Source organism: Triturus cristatus, chromosome 6 (assembly GCF_964204655.1).
Source record: "Triturus cristatus chromosome 6, aTriCri1.1, whole genome shotgun sequence".
Lineage (NCBI taxonomy): Eukaryota > Metazoa > Chordata > Amphibia > Caudata > Salamandridae > Triturus > Triturus cristatus.
Window position 1 is genome coordinate 961,901,072 of NC_140589.1, and position 18,589 is coordinate 961,919,660.

The window sequence follows — 18,589 nt, forward strand, 5'->3', positions numbered from 1 at the left end:
TTTACCATCTCTGCAAATATCACAAAGGGTTTATCTAAAGAGGGAGATTTCAGAGGAGGAGGTGGGAAAAGTGATAGGTCATCTGAAGAAGGGGAAAGCGGCGGGTCCGGACGGATTACCCGGAGAATTATATCGAGAGATAAGCTCTGTCATTACTCCAACATTGACGAGCCTTTTTAATGGCATTCTTTTGAGAGGGGTGAATCCCCCAGACTCATGGAATGATGCCACTATCGTCCTTATTCCAAAGCTAGGAAAAAACCTTTCGGAGTGTGGGTCTTATAGGCCGATTTCCCTTCTAAACAACGACTACAAAATTTTTACATCTATTTTGGCATTAAGATTGGGGGAGGTAATCGGATCGATAATCCACCAAGACCAAAGGGGCTTTATAAGGGGACGTCAGCTGGCCGACCACACTCGAGATCTGGTAGGGGCGATTGATATCGCAACAACATTTTCTCTTCCATTGGCTACCTTGACCTTAGATGCCTCAAAAGCCTTCGATAGGGTTAATTGGCAATATTTGGTGGAGGTGATGAGAAGGTTCGGGTTGGGGGAGGTCTTTTGTCGGGTAATTGAGAAACTGTATAGGGCCCCTACAGCCAGATTACTAGTCAATGGCACGTTAACAGACTTGATAAAAATTACCAGAGGTACTAGACAGGGCTGCCCGCTATCCCCGCTCTTATTTAACCTTTATATAGAGTCGTTTGCTCAAGTTCTAAGAGAGGAAGTGGATATTCCTCCCTTTGTATTCGGTGAATGGGAGAAGCGGACGATATCCTGGTTTATACGTCAGATCCGCAGAGAGCTCTTCCGATGGTAATTAAAAAGGCAGGCGAATTTGGGCAAATTTCTGGCTATGATATCAACGCCAGTAAAACAGAGATTATGTGATGGAATGTCCCAAACGTACAGTTTACAGTTGTAACATCCATGAGATACCTGGGAATACGCATTACTCAAGAAATAGGAAGTCTGGCACAGACCAATTTAGACCGTGTTGCCACGGAATGTAGGAAACTTTTGAAATCTTGGTCGTTCCTGCCACTCTCGATTTTTGGGAGAACAAACTTAGTTAAAATGTCCATTCTTCCAAAGTTTACTTTTATTTTTAATGCTATTCCCTTGTTTTTTGAACGGAAAAAATTGGAAAAAAGTCAGCGAGAAATAAATTAGTTTATTTGGAATTGTAAAATAGCTAGGCTGACTTGGAAGAAGTTGAGAAGGAGGAGAAAAAAGGGAGGGCTGGCTCTCCCAGACCTGTTATATTATGCCTGGGCATTTCAGCTGACCTATTCCAGGATGCTTCTTAAAACTCCCGCAATATCATCTTTGGGGGTTATGTTTAGGGCTATGTTAGGGGGAGTAGGTATCCCACCGGATGGATTTCTTTTCAAGTTTGGAGACATGAAATACTTCAAAAAAGTCAGATTAAAGACCTTGCAGTCAGCCATATTAAATTGGGTTCAGATAAAAAAAAAGTCAGATTACACTATTACTCCAACTTGGTCCCGGTGTGGGATTCCCCTGGGCTCCCACCTTGTATGCAAGACAGTTTAGCAATCCCGTTAAAAGACGCTGGGATCCTAAGATGGGGAGAGTTATTGGTGGATGGTAGGGTACAAGATTGGGAGGTGCTGAGGGAAAAGGTGGGTAAGGCCTTCTCCAGCTTTAAATACATACAGTTGGACAGTTGGGCACGAGTAGTAAATAGGAAAGGACCTCAATCGGGGAAATATAGCCAGTTCGAACAACAACTGGTAGAAAAGCAAGAAGGGGGTAAAGAAGTGGCAATCTGCTATTGGTGCATGGTGGAGGAGGCGGATGGGGACTTTGCCTTGCCAGACAAGTTATGGGGAAATGAGTTGGGCCTTCAGTGCGAGGACTTATGGATGAGATCCTTTTCTTTTCTTTATAAAATAGTTAAACCAGCTTGGTTAAGACGCAACCATTTGTTCACTTTGCATCGGGCCTACCTTTCACCCCTAAGGCTTTCCAAGTTTCTTCCAGGGAAGAAATGTAATAAGTGTAATCTGGTGGCAGCTACAGACACACACATGTTTATGGATTGTCCTGCCATTAGGCTGTTTTGGGAAGAAGTAAAGGTCACCTTGGATTCGATTTTAAATATATCATTGAACATTGAATTATATCTTCCGCTAATAATTTTTGGATTGGAGGAAAACGTAAACGGACAGACAAAGTCTTTTCTTTTTACTCCATTATTTTGGAAAGACGACAAATATGTAAATTTTGGGTGGAAGCCAAAGCTCCATCACACGCAGCTTGGTTAACATCATTGTATGAAACCTCAAAGACTGACTTGGCCAGATCGCGTTGTAAAAGAAATCTGTCCTTTTGGGGCCTGTTAATAAACTGGAGATAGGATGACCGGGGTTTTTATTTTTTTTTCCCCCGGGTCTTATGATTATGCCAACTAGTCTCCAGAAGACCTTGGGAAGTGGTCTCTCCCGTACGTATTTCCAGGTCTGTCAGGTTGAACACAATTGACTGGAGCTCCTTCGTTTTCTACTTAAGAGGTCAGTCTCCTGCCTATTAAATAAATTCTGCCCGGAAAAGGTCACCAAGGAGGACAGATCGCTAAAATACTTCAAGGCAGACAGGTTTGGTGGTTGGCGTCTCTTTTGTGGATGGAGGTAATGGCAAATGAGGACAAAAAAAAAAAGAAAAATACTGCAAAGTAGAACATTCCACATTTCCAATGCTCAATTTCCACCTAGCCTTGGTCAATGATCTTGAACTAACATATAGAACACCTGGGATGTGAAAGGTTATTTGGACAACAGAGTAAACTGAGAGCCAACAGAGGAACCACCGTCATCAGATATTGCCTACCCCATGCCGAAATCTCAATAAATTTCAGCTGTGGCATAATGTGACCTAAAAATTCCTCATCAGAATAAAAAAATAAGCAACTACTTACCATCAACCTCTCTGACCAACACAATCTTCAAGGTTACATGACAGAATAAACCTTGCTGCCGTAAAAGACACAAAACAAGAAGGCAAGCTACAAGAAACTAACAACAATCCCAGGCTTAAAAATATCTGAAAGTCTACCTAACATCCTCATATGCATCAAGAGGACCACATGGCATATTAAATAGAGGGAATATTGAATAGGAGAGGAATTTGTGAAATGGACGGCTCTTTTGTATACTTACTCCACTGCCAGGGTTAGGACTGGGGGGCTAATTTCAGATGCCTGCACAGTTGGCTGAGGGACGAGACAGGGGGGCCCGCTTTCCCCCCTTTTATTTGCCTTGGCTATGGAGGTGCTAGCGGCTATAGCCTGAACCGGGCAGCATTATCAAGGCCTAACTGTAGATGGGCGAATCCATCACATTGAACTCTATGCAAATGACTTATTAATGTTCCTGGCAGACTAGAGAGCAAAGGAATTGCTGCGAGAGCTCGGTGGGATAGCAGGGCTCAAAGTAAATTGGGCAAAGTCCTGTCTTTTCCCTACAAAAGGGAATAGAGTGGGCCCGCAAGAGACAGAAGGAGTGAGATGGGAAGACCGTTGCTTGACGTACCTTGGCGCTCAAATTTATCACACCCTGGAAGACTTACTGGAGGGTAACATCGGGAGAGCCATAAGAGGGGCGAAAAGCAGCTTCGACTTTTGGGGAACACTCCCACTATCGGTGATTGGCCGAGTAGCTCTCCTTAAAATGATTACGTTACTGAGACTACTGTATTATTTTGGGGTGATGCCGGTCTGGGTTCTGGCTAAATACTTCGCCCAGCTCAGATCTCTGGGACTGGACGGCGCAGAGTAGCTCTGGGAGTGCTTATAAGGCCAAGGTCGCAGGGGGGACTGGCGGTCCCTGATTTTGAGACCTATTACCGGGCTGCATAGTTGCAATGGTTCACCAGATGGATAGCGGGCAGACTCAGGGGGGTGGAAGAGCTGCGGTAGGATTTCTCACCACTGAGACTGCTGTCCCAAATTGTGCTAAAGCTCTCCATGCGACTTAACACTCTGCCCATGGGAGTAAGAATGGTGCGTCTGTGCTGGAATAGGAGTTTGAAGTGGGCGCGATAAAGTGTTCATACGCCCCAGAAATCTCGCTGCTGCTCTGCGAGGCATTACTTCATGGAGGAACTTGGCGGGGGCTGGAAACCTGGGGAGACGTGGGGCTTCAGACACTAGTGGATTTATATGAGGAAGGTGCCATGATTCCATTCCAGGCCCTTCAGGAGATATATGACTTACCCGGGGGGACTTCCTACTACACTCAGGGCTCACTGCGGCCATACGGAAGCACTGGGGGGAGGGCCTGTCTGGACCGCAGTTGTCAATGGGATGCCAATACGTGGTGACGGCGGCGGGAATATATAAGGCGGTCACATGTTTATACAGGTGTATGACACAAGAAGTGATGCTCCCCCTGACGGCATTAAGACAAAAATGGGAGGCAGATTTCGGAAAGGGCGCCCCAGAAAAGGCTTGGGGGTAGCTAGTGGAAAGGACATGGAAAAGCACCAGGAATGCCAGATTCCAGCTAGTAAACTTATATGTCCTACACAGAGCGTATCTTACCCCAGCAAAGATTAACAAATACTTTGAGACTCAATTGGCGGCTTGTCTGCGATGTAATAGGGAAGGTGCAGAATTTTTCCATATGTTCTGGTGCTGCCCACAGATGGGGGATTTCTGGGAGGAAATCACTGAGGTATTGACTGATGTGACTGGTAGGGAAATTGAGGTAACCCCGAAAGCCTACCTGCTGCACTGGTTCCCCCATACAGCAAAGAACAAAGTAACAAGCACGTTTTTGAACCTGAGGTTCTCACTAGCTAAGAGAGACATTGCTATCCATTGGAAGGCAAAAAAGGGGCCGAGTATAACTAGATGGAAGGCGGAACTAGTTAAATGGGCGAATTGCGAGGGTAGAGCCAGAATGCAGGCAGCGAAAAGAGCTAGGAATGAAAGAGCAGAGGAGACAGCGAGAGCGTGGGAGGCACTGGTGGTATCACTAAGGAACCTAGAGGACATGGGAGCCAATGACCGAGTGGAGGAGGTCCCCGAGGCTTCAGGATAAACCGTGAACGTTAAAGCATAAAACTGGGCTGGCCTCTAAACTACTTAATGTAAGGCATGGGTAAACCAAATGTGAAACTATGCTAGATGTACTGGTCCCGAGGCCTATGAAATGCAGGGGGGCATACCCCACGGCACCAAGCAGTCGCACGCCTGGAGTGAGGCATGGGAGGGGGTAAGCAGAGTAGGGTAACATGGAGTTTTAAGTTTGCGAACTAAGTAGTTCAAAGTACGGACGTTTAGTCCGGTATCTCACAGGATAATTGTAAGAGCTGGAGTGAGGTCTGACCCTGGTTAGCAGGGCACCTTTCAGTTAAATGAGGCATGCAGGGCATAGCGGACTGTATCTCCTGTGTTAATGTCTCTGATATTGCATTGTGATAAATGGATATGTTTGTAAAACCTAATAAAGTCTGTTTTAAAAAAACAAATAGAGGGAATATTCTGAAGCTACATGAAAGCTTACCTCAGCCACGCGACTTCAACAAACATTCCTTAGGAGAGTGTCATTCGTACCAAACAGAAGGAACAAACAAAATGAAATTACATCACTCATTTTTTCCAATGTAAAAGTCTTCAAGAACTTTTTATCCAAAAAATAATGATATAAGAGAGATGGGGCAATCTGAATCACCTAAAAAATGGATAAGAACTCACTGCTAGTGCTATACATGCCAACAAAGAATAAAATCGGACAAAAACACAGCAGAGAAAGCAACCTGGCATACTCAAGGAAGCAAAAGGCTCTGACAAAATAATCACTTTCAACTCACCACTTCTAGTTGAACTAGAAAAGTCTGGATATCGTTAACACTAAACTGGACCCCGCCGTAATTTTCTAGAAAATTGTATATATGAGAGCTCCCAGGCTTGGTTAAGCCCACCCAGGTGGCAATGACATGCCAGGGGGAGATTAAACACCAGTGATGACGCACCAAATGGTCCCTGGAAAAAAAAGGGGGGGGGGGCAAAACGCAATTTCCCCATGCAATTTCCATAGGGTTTTTTTGAACAAGCGAACAAGCTACAGCCAAAACAGCTGGGCGAAATTACTCCAAATTTGAAAGAAATGTAGATTTTTTCTCAGAAAGGCAGCTTTTTGTGATTTGCTGTAACTCTGTTTAGTAGTTTTTGAGAAATTAAGGTTGAAAATGTATTGATATCTAGAGACATGAAAGTACCAATGGACCAGCAGATCAAAAGATAAGATCTGATTGGCTGCCTCACATCAGCAAAGATGTTTGGCAACCATTTTAGTACTCTGTGTACTCAGTCCCTGAGTCCGGAAAAAAGAAAATAACATATAGGGAGGCAGGGTAGTGCTACCCTGACCCGCTTGGCCTTATGAACAGGGACTCCGGGCTCAAATCTCCAGCCCTTTTCAATTTAAATGCCTTAAGGGCGGGCTAGGGGGAATGTCACATTTTATTTTTTAATTCAATTATTGGGAGTGTGCGAGCGTAGGGCCCCTCATAATAATGAAACTCACATGGGGCCCCCATTTCCCTGGGGCTACAGCGGATTGTAAGGGGTCCCGGGAACCTATTGGAAGGATAAAGAGGGGGTTCCATCGCAAACCCTCCACATTCAAGTGTGTTCTCCTGCTCCCCGTGACATGAGGAGCGGGACACACACTGCGGCACTCATTCAAGTCAGATCCAACTGATCGCCACAAACCTGCAGTACTTCAGGTCATCACCACAAGTCCCTCTGGAGTCAGATGGCAGGGCCTAAACTTTTTTAATGAAGTTGCAGTACCTCAAGTAGTTACTAGGTGTCCCTCTTGAATCAGATACAAGTGTTTTAAATGACCTTCACAAAGCTGAAGGGGCATGGCTTCAATATATAAAGATTTTGCTTATATTATTTTGCTATTTTAATGGTTTGTGCTTCTTTTCCATAGTACAAATAAATATGCCAAAGTGGTTTATGATAATGAGGAAGTGAGTGATGATATTCTACTATATGTAAGTACCAACAGTCACTAGTAAATACAAGTGGGTTTAGATGTTTAACATTAAGGGACTATAATTTAGGCGGTTATATAATTGTGGACAAACAAATTGCAATCCCTCAAACTGAAGATCCAATAGTTGAAGTAGGCTGAGCCATGGTGCCATACCATGAATACATAGAGGCTGGCAAGACAGCTAAAGTGTGTGCATGATATCTAGCATGGGTTTTGTATTGGACATACACACTGCCAGTAGAAAATACTATGCTTAGAAACTCTTATTTACATTTCACACATTGTATGTGTGTTGTACAGTGCAGCTCATTTGCATTGAGACAAAAGTCTGGAGAAACAAATACAAGACACATTATTTTTTTACACAAAGCCAGGGCTGACAATCTTTGTAGATCTGGATTTCCATCAAAAAGCATGGGTGGTTTTGCACCAGATAGTTAATACATTATCAAGACTTTGAAGCACTTTGCAATGGATGGAAGTCTTGATAACTCTGTAATTACTCTATAATGCCAGTTAGCAATCCTATCAGGAGTATTAGGGGACTCATAATGAGGTCCAAAGATGGAGGTTTAAGGTATAATTTCATGCCCACCTTCAACATCTGCGTTTAGAAAATCTGATTTTCTTTGAGGAGTGCTCTTTTTGTTTTCCATTCGTTTTTTTACTTTGGTCAGGGCAAACGTCCACCATATTTCCTTCCCAAAAGCTTGCAGCATCTATTCTTTTCTTCATGGGAGTACAACCTTCTCCTTTTTTTCAACAGTTGGGTAGTGCTTTATTTCCCCACCCCGTCTTCACCTTCCCTTTCTTAACAAAAGCTGTTGAAAACATCTGATGGCTATTTTTGAACAGTCATTGATAATTGTGCTGGGTGCCGTGCACATGCACACTTTGTAGCAGTGTGCATCTGCAGTGCCCTCACAATTTTAGTTTTGAAGGGCAGGGTGATGTAAATGGAACGGGCTGAGATGAGAAAATGGGAAGAGAATGAGAGGATGGGGAGAGAAAAGACAGAAAAGTGGGAACGGTAGTGACTGCAGAGGGTATCTGGGAGACATAGCGAGCTGTTGGAAGAGAGAATGGTTATAGGTAATCGCTTCTGCAGTTGAAGCTGGTAACTGCATACATACATAGCAGCAGTCCTTAGCTCCCATGGTATCAATATATTCATACAGCATTTTAAAATCAGAGTTTGAGGAGAAATCTCCTCTCAATGAACCTACGTGTAGTGCCTTACAGTTACCTGTATGCAAATTACTGTCAGTGGGAATCAGTGTTTTAGGCATAGTCTTAGATCCAAGTTCAAAAGAATTGGGAAGTGTAGCTGAATATAATCCATAAGCAAATAATTAGTCTAACAACAACAGCAACTAACACGCCAGCTGATATAAACCTACGTCTATGAGGATTACTAGTTTCCATGTCCATACTAGAATCAAACCGTTCAGTAGGAATTAGCCGCAAACAGATTTTCTCCTTTCATTCCTACTTGTGCAAATGGCAAAACCAAATTCATGAATCGATAAAGTTATTTACAACGTTTTTGTGAGTCTTCCCTAACCCTACTCAATCTTCTTCTAAATGATACTCTTACGCTCCTTCTGCAGCCTTAGGCCTAGGGAATATTCATAATTCTTTTAAATAAAGTTTATTTAATTGTCTTTAATGAAAATAAAGACCAAAGCTCAGTTCAAAGACCATGCCAATTTCAAATCTGGTCACGTTCATTCAATGGTAGAAGCAATTCAAAGAAAAGTTCAGTGACAAATTAAAATTCACGTAGGTTCAACTAGAATCTCACTACTATCCTCCAAATCATAAGATCTTCTATAACCGTCATTTGATACAAAGTATGTCCATTCAGGGGTTGAGTACCTCTGACAACGTACTCTGTTTTTTTGGGATCTCCTGAGTGTAGATTGTTCATCTTCACTGTCAATCAGACCAGAACATTCAGTATCATCTGGGATAGTATTTGGTAGACATTCTGTGGGCTGACTTAGTCTCTTCCCCTCTTGCCTTCTCGGCCAACCATCTCCAGCTTCCACTTGGTTTGACACATCAGTAGGCCCTTCACTAGGGTCCAAATAGGGCTCAATCAGCATTACAGGCCAAGACTCTCTTTCCCATCTCAACCCCAGACACGAAGCTTCAAGACCCCCTCAGGCAGAGGACATGCTGTTGCAGGATCTCGGACCGCCACCCAGTTCTGTATTTCATTTACCCTCCTCTCATTCAGCTGCTGTAGGCACTTCTGGGAGAGGTACTGTCACATCATCAAGGGGGCACTCCACTCTACGAGTGTGAGAAGCATGGATCCAGCTGGGGAGTCCCCCACATCTAACTGCAGTATTTGTCACAAGGATCACATGGAACAGCCCCTTCCATCGAGGTTCCTAACAAGTCTTCCGAACATTTTTCTTCACCAAGACCCAGTCACCAGGACTAAGGCAATGGGATTGTTCCTGATGCAGTGGGGCGGTAGAAACTCCAACCTGGTGGGATACAGAACGTATCACATCAACTAGTCCATTGCAAGAATCATGCAATCTGAAATGCCTACCAGCACATTTGCAGGTACTGCCAGGCAGTCTCATTGCTAGGCTCATGATGAATTTGTGCGGGGACAGTTAGGTCCTCCAGTAGGGAGTTCTGCGAAGACTCATTAGCACAAGAGGCAGAGCATCATGCCACTTCAGAGAAATTGACGCATACACCTTGGCCAACCTTGATTTTAACGTGCCATTACCTTATTCCACAATTCTTGAAACCGCAGGCCGATAACTGCAATGTAGCCTTTGCTCAATTTGTAATACTGCACACAACATTTTCAGGACCTCATTAATAAAATGAGTTCCTCACTCTGACTCCAGCAAAGTCGGAAAACCGAACTTGGGGAACAGTTCCCTCAACAACAACTTAGCTACTATGGGGGTTATCATTTCTCCTGGTTGGGTAAGCTTCAACCCACTTGAGAAAATACATACAATCACCAGGACATATCTCAGTCTGTTGCAAACATGCAGTCCGATGATATCCAGCTGCATCCTGTTGAATGGCCCTCCTGATCTTCCTACATGGCTTAATGTCACTGAGGTTCTCTTCCCTACATTCATCTTCTGACACACAACACATCTGTGACACATTCTTTCAGCCATCAATCTGAATCAGGGGTTAAACCAATTCTGTCAAAACAATCTGACCATGGCATCCCTCCCAACGTGTGCAGGACCATGAAAATGTCTAGCCATTGGAGACAGTAAGCTATCCAGCAATACAGTTCTTCCATCCGCTGAAACCCAAATGTCATCCTCTCTTTTTACACAACCTGTTCTAATCCAATCCTACTGTTCTGCCTCTGGTACTTCCTCCGGCAACTTTTTTTTCATCCCAAGTATCAACTGTTGTTAACAAAAGGTTGTGATTGCTCTCATCTTCAGATTCATTTACATATTCTCCATTAAATGTTCGGGACCCATGAACACAATATTGAGCAACCTCATCAGCATATCAGTTACCAACCGTTACATAATCGTCTCCGCTCCTACGTGGCGAACACTTTACGACTGCTATATTGGCAGGCAACTGCGTGGCATCCAGCAATTTCATAACATGTTCCCCATTACGGATGGAGGATTCTGATGAAGTCATGAATCCCTACGTGATCATAACTGTCCAAAGTCATGAACCACACCAAAGCCATACTGACTGCCAGTAAAAATAGTCACTCTCAGCTGTTCAGAAACACACTCAAGCTCTGGTAGGAGCGACCAGTTCAGACACTTGTGCAGAAGGTACTAATTGAAGCCAGGAGGCTTCCACTAGCCCCGTGACTATACAAACTACTGCGTAAACAGCTCTTAGGGTACTCCCATCCTCTCTTAGGCAAGACCCAAGACCCATTCACAAACAGTATTTATTCATACTCTGCCAGTGGCTCATCTTGTATATCTGGTCTTGGCGCCTAGCTCTGTGACATTGAGACAGTCATGCTGTGATTCCCCATCATCATTTTCAGGCAAGGGTAACAAGATAGCAGGGTTCAAGAACGTATACCGCTTCAGTGTTATATTCTCCACAGCAAGTATAGTCTCCTCATATTTATTCAACTGACTGTAGGTGAAGTGCGTACACGTCAGCAAGATATCCACTGAGTGGGGCTCCATTACAGTAAGAGGGTATCCCATGACAATACTCTCACATCCTTCAATGCTGACACCTACTGATGCTACAGCTTTAAGGTATCCGGGCAGTCCTGTGGCTACAGGATCAAAAGGAGCAAATAGCCCACAGGTCTCCATGCATCCCCATGTATCTGTGTAAGCACTGACAGAGCGCAGCCCTCTCTCTCACTGCAGAAAAGTATAAAAGCTTTGTTATAATTAGGCATTCCCAGCACCGGGGCACGTCAAATGACTTTCTCTCAGCTCTAGGAATGCAATCAAACAATCATTATCACATGGTACCAGATCTGACAAATCCTTGTGTGTAAGCCTCTGTAAAGACTTGGCCATTAGGGAAAAGTTGGGTATCCACTGTTGACAGTAGCCCACCATTTCCATAAACATCCTGACTTCTCTCTTGGTGGTTGGTGGATTCATTTTTAGAATAGTTGAAATTCTTTGTTGTGACACCCACTCTGCATTACCTATTCTGACAAATCACTTGTGAAAAATGAATTCTTAAGATCGATAGAGGCAGTAAGACAGGAGGGTGAACTGAGGAAGAGGTTAGTGGTGCATACCTCCCACTATGTACAGCACCTGGCATTGAGCCATATTTACTGAAGATGTCACACCATCAAAGGTTTTATTTGATAAGATTCATGCTTGGTTTGGCTCATTTTCTTGTTTCCTATCGCTCTAAGGTATATACGTAAAAATACCTGATATCACATCCATGCAATTCAATAGCCCTCCAGTCTCAATTGCATAAGATGTTTTTCTATGAGCTGTACAAAGACCAAAGAACCCGGATACTCAAACCTCTTCTGAGGTATTTAAACATTAGGAAATGCAAAGAGGCTATTGAATATTTGCAGTTGATCCAGACTGATGAGGTGTGTGTAACTATTTGTAGATTTAGTGCCTCTGTGGTAAAACATGGGAGTGTAACTGGAAAATAGAGAAAGCTTAATGGCCAGCTCCTCTCTTTTTGTAATCCTTTTATGATATGGCCTAGATTAATTGTATATTAAATGAATATGCACTTTATTCATTCATTGCACGGTAAAAAATTTTTGCACGATTGATTCTAATTTAAACAAAATTTTAACTGTTCGTATTTTATGATGTGCATTTATCTTGTAGCTTTTGACACCTTTCTCGCTCACTTCTCATTGTGATGTCTGAGAAATTGAACTTCTCTTTCATAATTCTGCAACTTACCCGGGACACTTTATGTCCATTCTCAGTCAAGTTGTTTAGCAATGCAATGGGGTCTTGTTTAGCAATGCAATGGGGTCTTGTTTAGAAGCTTCCTGGGTATCTGATGCCACTAACAGACTACTGATCTATTAAACCAAGACAGAGTTGCAAGGTATTACCAGGTACTCAAGGTTCTTTTTAAGGATCTGATTAAAGACTGAAGGACTCTCTTTATACCCCTGTGGGACTCGGCATCATGCCAAAACACGGTTTTGGCATGGTGCCGAGTCCCCTGATGAAAGGGTATAGAGAAAAAAGCCTGGCATAAATCGATCACAGTACACCACTCAGCCTCACATGGAATCTGAAAAAACATTATTGCTGGATTTGGCACCACAGGACAACAAGGAACAACAATGTTCTTAATCTTTCTCAGCTCCGGCACTTTGCGGTACATATTAGGAGGCTTCTGCACGCCCACGATGGGTGAGTTTCATTGACTCACCATTATCTCTTTCAGAGTGCCTTGTTGTATTATTGACTCAATCAGTGGGGTACTCCCAGCTATTGTTTCATGAGTCAGATTGTCCTGAGGAGTTCTTGATTATTCAGCACTAGGTGTAACATTTATACGGACAGACTCGACTCCCGTTCTGAGATCTATGTCTTTAGAGAAGTCCCAGACTTCATGCTTCACCATATCTCAGAGAACCATTGGCAAATCATCAGTTGTCATCAAAAGGTAGAGTCCAATGTCTGGCCCTTGCTCACTAATTTGAATTCAACATCCTCGTCATGAGTCGCAAATTCCACACCTTTTGGCGTGCAATAAATGGTGAAATCTAACTTGCACAACAAATTGTGCCATAAAATATTCACAGGACTAGAATCGCACACCACAAACTGATGGCTTTTTTTAAAGGACACTATTGAAATGGGCACTTCTTGCATCACAGAGTTTATCATTTGTTTATTTGCAACTCCTACAACTTGGATTCTTTTTCGACAGAGGGGTAGGGTTAGAACTTCCATGTTCTAATAGTGGAACGGATAGGACCAGTGTCAATCAGAAATGACACGGTTGACCATTAACTTTGTTGTCCTCTCTGGTCTACCTCCAAGACTGCACCAAGCACACAATCTTCCTCCCCTCTCAGGCACTGTCTTTGTGACAGATCAGAACTGTAACCCTCAAGTATGTCAAACATGGGGAATTGCTGAAACGGATTTTGGTTCTGGAAGGAACCCTGAATGTAATCCGGGACCAGATTGGGATTAAATCTAGAACCATTTACGTTTCGCTGATGTATCAGGGCTTCCGGATTCCTCATCACTGGAAAATGCGGTATATTAGGACCTTGCATCCTTGGCCTCAGCACATTTGGTGGCTGTACAGGGTTGCTAACCTGAGTCTACACAAACACTGAATTTTGAACCTGATTCTTGTTCATTCACCTGTTGGGATTAAAAGGGCATTTCCGCTTCTAATGCCCTAATTTGTTACAATAATGATATGAATTAGATTTCTTCAATGTTGCCACATCAATTCCAGTACTCAGGTCAATCGGAACACCACAACCTCTACCCTGTGGGTAAACATTCCCATCCTGCATCACAGGAACTCCCTGCTGATGCATACCACCTAGTGTAACACCAACATTTCCTACATACGGTGCAGTCTGACCCCTCTGTGGTGCTTTCATCTGAGCCAGTATTAGCGTTTCCTTCAACCACTTCTTTTTCATGCCCAGTTCATCACTACAATATTTTGCATACCTCAAAATGTCATCAATTGACTTATTCTGCCAACAAATTAAATGGTGTTAAATCATCAAACTAAGCTCAGGTCTCAATCCTGTCACAAACCGAGACATAAAACTTCCCATGTCTTTGGCTTCGGGATTTTCCATCCCACTATGCTGCTTAAACACTTGCGACAATCTCTCATAAAAAGCATGCACAGTCTCTTTGGGCTCTTGAGTCATTCTGCCAATCTTAACCCAATCAATAGTCATTGCTGGCACCTTTCCTTTCAAAAAAGCAATCACCTATTGATGCTTTTTCAACACCAAATGCGACGGAGCATGGATTTCTCGGAGGCTCCTTTTCTGGCCACTGTATAGCCTCTTTGCACTCTGCTCACAAGTCACTTGGTACCACAACATAGCAAAGGATATTCCAATACACCCAAAATACCTGTGACATATATACAAATCGATCAACCTGGGTATACCACTCCACTGGCTTCTCTCTCACTATAGGGAAATCAAAATTAATGTTACCTTCAGCAGGCACCTCTCTCTGCAAGAAATGTGAAGATCCTTCTTCATCTATCAAAGAGGGAGATGGCTCCCCCTTACTTTCTGTGGTGGAAACTACATTCAATTTCTTCTGGCCTTTCTTCTTGACCCATCTGCCTACCCACATATCAATATCACTCCATTTCCGGAAACAACCAATTAACTCTCTAATTTCCATTTTCATTCTCGATGTCCACTGATAGTTATATCAGTTTTGTCAAAACATACACGATAACGTTTCTGTAAGGATTTGGTCCTGCTTAAATACACATTATACACTCGAGCTAATTCAGACAGTTTATCATAAGCTTGTCCAGCAGGCCTAGTAACATCCTTGCACATGTATATAAGTTCCTTTTCTTGATAGGTATCTAAGCGGGAAATGTAAAGATTTCCGAAAATCAACTCATCCAGTTCTAATTTTAATTTAGCCGCATCCACTTCAGTCTCTCTCCTCAGGGACTGAAGATCTCTGATCAGTTCCAAACTCCCACATTCTCATGGGGACCCATCAAAGAACCTAATCAAATTATCCAACTCTCCTGAAATAACAACATTTTGAACTCCAGAGGTTTTTGACGTTATCCCTTCACGGGGACTACTGCTTGAAATACATTAGGTGAATTTCAAATAGACATCTGAGAACTTTGTGACCTCTAGGCAAGTTCCTCTACAGTGGTGAGTCCTGTCGTATTCATTGTCGATGATACAGGAGTGACATATGGTGGAGTCACCTTATTTGGGACCAAATGAGTTCTTCCTATGCACTACAGTCCAGAGGCAAAAGGAATGGTAGTTGACGTGTTTATTCAAGTAGGAACTGTGAAAGCATGTGTTGCAGTCCCTGATAACCCAAGTTTATATTGGGGAACGGCGGGACCAATAGTGACCAGGATAATTATTATGTCTGGGGCATTAAAAACAGAAGAATTAACAGGCGCACAAATCCCTGAATTTTCTCCCATAGGGTTCGGACTTGTATTCACTGGGGCAATGACTCTCTCAGAGTCTCCACTGGCAACAGCACCACTCATCCCTTCTGATTGGGTCATGTTATAAGGCGGTGGACAATTTGACAATAACACATCCAGAAAGTCATCATTAGAATCACTATCACTCTTTTCACTTGAGCCCTCTGTATTCTTTATTTTATCCTTCTTTTTCTTCTTCTCTTTCTAAGGCTACTCACTTGCCAATGCAGGGTGCCACCTAGTTCTCTCAATTATTTAAGTTTGCCATTTTTGTTGTACTGCATCTCACCTGGCGTCAGTACAGCTCCACACTTTCCTCCTGACTTTACCCCGATACCTCTCTTGTTTTTTTAACATGAGCTACAGGTTCCAGGCATTAAATGCCTCATACTGTGTGGGTCTAGGAGGTGGCTTCATCACATACAATTCCCTTCTCAGATTCTCAATAATTTTCAAATTAAATGTGCCATAGTTAGGAAACCTCTAAGCATCTTCACTTTCTAGTGATCGTATGCCACTGACTCAGCCAAATTCAAGTGTGGAGCCCCACATTTATGGCCATATAATGACCAGCCGTGCTTTCTGGCGGTGTAGCTTCTCCTTCTCGAACACTAACTCTCACATCTCCCCTAATCAACATTTTGGATAGCCTTGAAACATTTCATTTTCAGCAATAATATCAATAATCACAAGTAGAATTTTAGTTTCAAAACAGGAAATAATCTCTTTAACCACAGTTCTCTTTTGGCGCTAACACCAATCTCAGCGCGGCATTAGCGCCAACTGTCCAATCCCAGCGCAGCACCCTATGACGAACTTCTCACTTCTCTCAGTGGCTCACCCTCCTTTACAACTTTTACGAGCGTACTCTTTTTCTCAACGCTAAGCAAGCATTTTAAAACTCTAAGCAATTTCAATAAACAACTTTTTGTCTTCTAGACTAAAGAATTTAAATTAGTTAATCACACAAGAAATGGTCTTGAGTGACACTTTCCAACCTACCCAGACAAACGCACGAGTGAAACCTCGACCACCGGGGAATTACCCAGATCAATACAGTTTCTCCTTTGCACACCAGGATTCACCGCACGACTGACACCACAAAACCTACAAGACAAATCACAACACAGTGTATTCTCAGTTATCTTGGGATCTTTGGCTACAACCAGCCCGATAACAACTTCAACTGCTCAACTTTAAGGATATTTGCATCTACCCAACAACTAAGACATTATCGCATCACACCACACAATCTTAACAAAATACTGCATGTTTGACATAAACAATTACAATGCGGGCCCCTAATAAAACTCACTCCTCCGTGGTTACAACTCTTTTCCACACTGCTGGAACGCTGCTGATCAGGGCCGGCTTTAGTGCTGGTGGCGCCCTGTGCGACAATGTTTGTTGGCGCCCCCCAATGACCACCTCTGCCACGGATTCCCTCACTAGCACCCTTTAACAGTCACCAAGTCACCATAACCACACTCTCTCAGATGCATTGAATTAGTTATATAGCGCCACTCATACTAGTGTAGGGTGTCCGAGCAATTTGCATCACACACACATTACACAGAGACAATCAATCATACGTGTGTAAATCAGTGTATAGGAAATGTTACATAAGCCAAAGGACTGAAAGTGTATGAGTCACAGGTCATCCATACTGGTAGGCAGTATAATTTAAGAGTGCTTGGTGTGGCGAAGCACAAACGCAGAGTCGAAAAAGAAACAGCATAGTTGGGAGTTTCTTTAATAATACGAATTGATTTCTAGCCAAATTAACCCTTTTTGCAACATTAATCAATGTTCTAATAATGTATACTTTGCAGTGTGTATGCAGTTCTGGGATGAAAGTTAATAGCTCACTATTCTATATTAGGACTTTAAGTTATAAATGGCAAGTAACAGAAGGATGTCTCTTTTGAAAGCAGTAATCTGTTTACATCATATGCACTCTGTAATCTACTTAGTACACGTTCTTTGCAGCAGGCATATTAACCCTCTGCACTAACTTCACATGAGTCAAAACCTCAACTATACAAAATGCTGCTCTCTCTCCAGGAAGATAATTAATCACACGAGTTATCTTGACATTTATGTGAGGCCTGGTAATTGCCGGCGGAAAGAAACGCTGCAGCAGGTGCTTCAAAAGCTTAATAAACTTGCAAACACGGCGCCCCCAGGAAGCCAGCACCCGGTGCGGTGGCACCGGACGCACCGCCCTAAAGCCGGCCCGGCTGCTGATCCTGCAAACCGAGACATGGGCTTTAAGTGCTAGGGCTGGGTTTTGACCAGTCTAGAGTTCTTACAGGGATATTCTAGCTCCCTTTGTTTCAGTAACCAACCATCCAACGTGTTCATCTGACAGCGTGTTGTACTTACAATGCAATCTTTTCGTGAAGCAGTTAAGGATTTTTCTCCATTGGTCATATGGACCTTTTTCGGTTGCCTTGAAGCACTGTAAGGAAGACGGCATCAATAATATATTTCTATCTTGTGAAGCCTGTGTGACTTCACAATAAGAACCAGAAATCACAAAATATGGTTAAATGTTTTTTTTTTAGGTTACTAATAAATTCAGTATGCAAGCAGAATAAAAATAATTTCAAAAGGTACAACAATGCAGCAGGTAAGCTGAACTCTCGCAGTAGATTGAGCAGTAGTAAAATGAGATAAAGAATGGTGACAGATACAACAATAAAGAAACATTCTTTGTCCAATTGCTCTGTATATATTATCCCTAAACCTCCTACCAGGAGTCACAACATGAGCACAAGGTATGCAGACGAGGGTAGGAGGGTGATTTAATCTAATCACCTACACACATTACACAGCCCACACATGTGCCTTATCCCCTCATTAGTTGACTCGAGGGGGACAGGTCAGACACAATTGGGTGATCA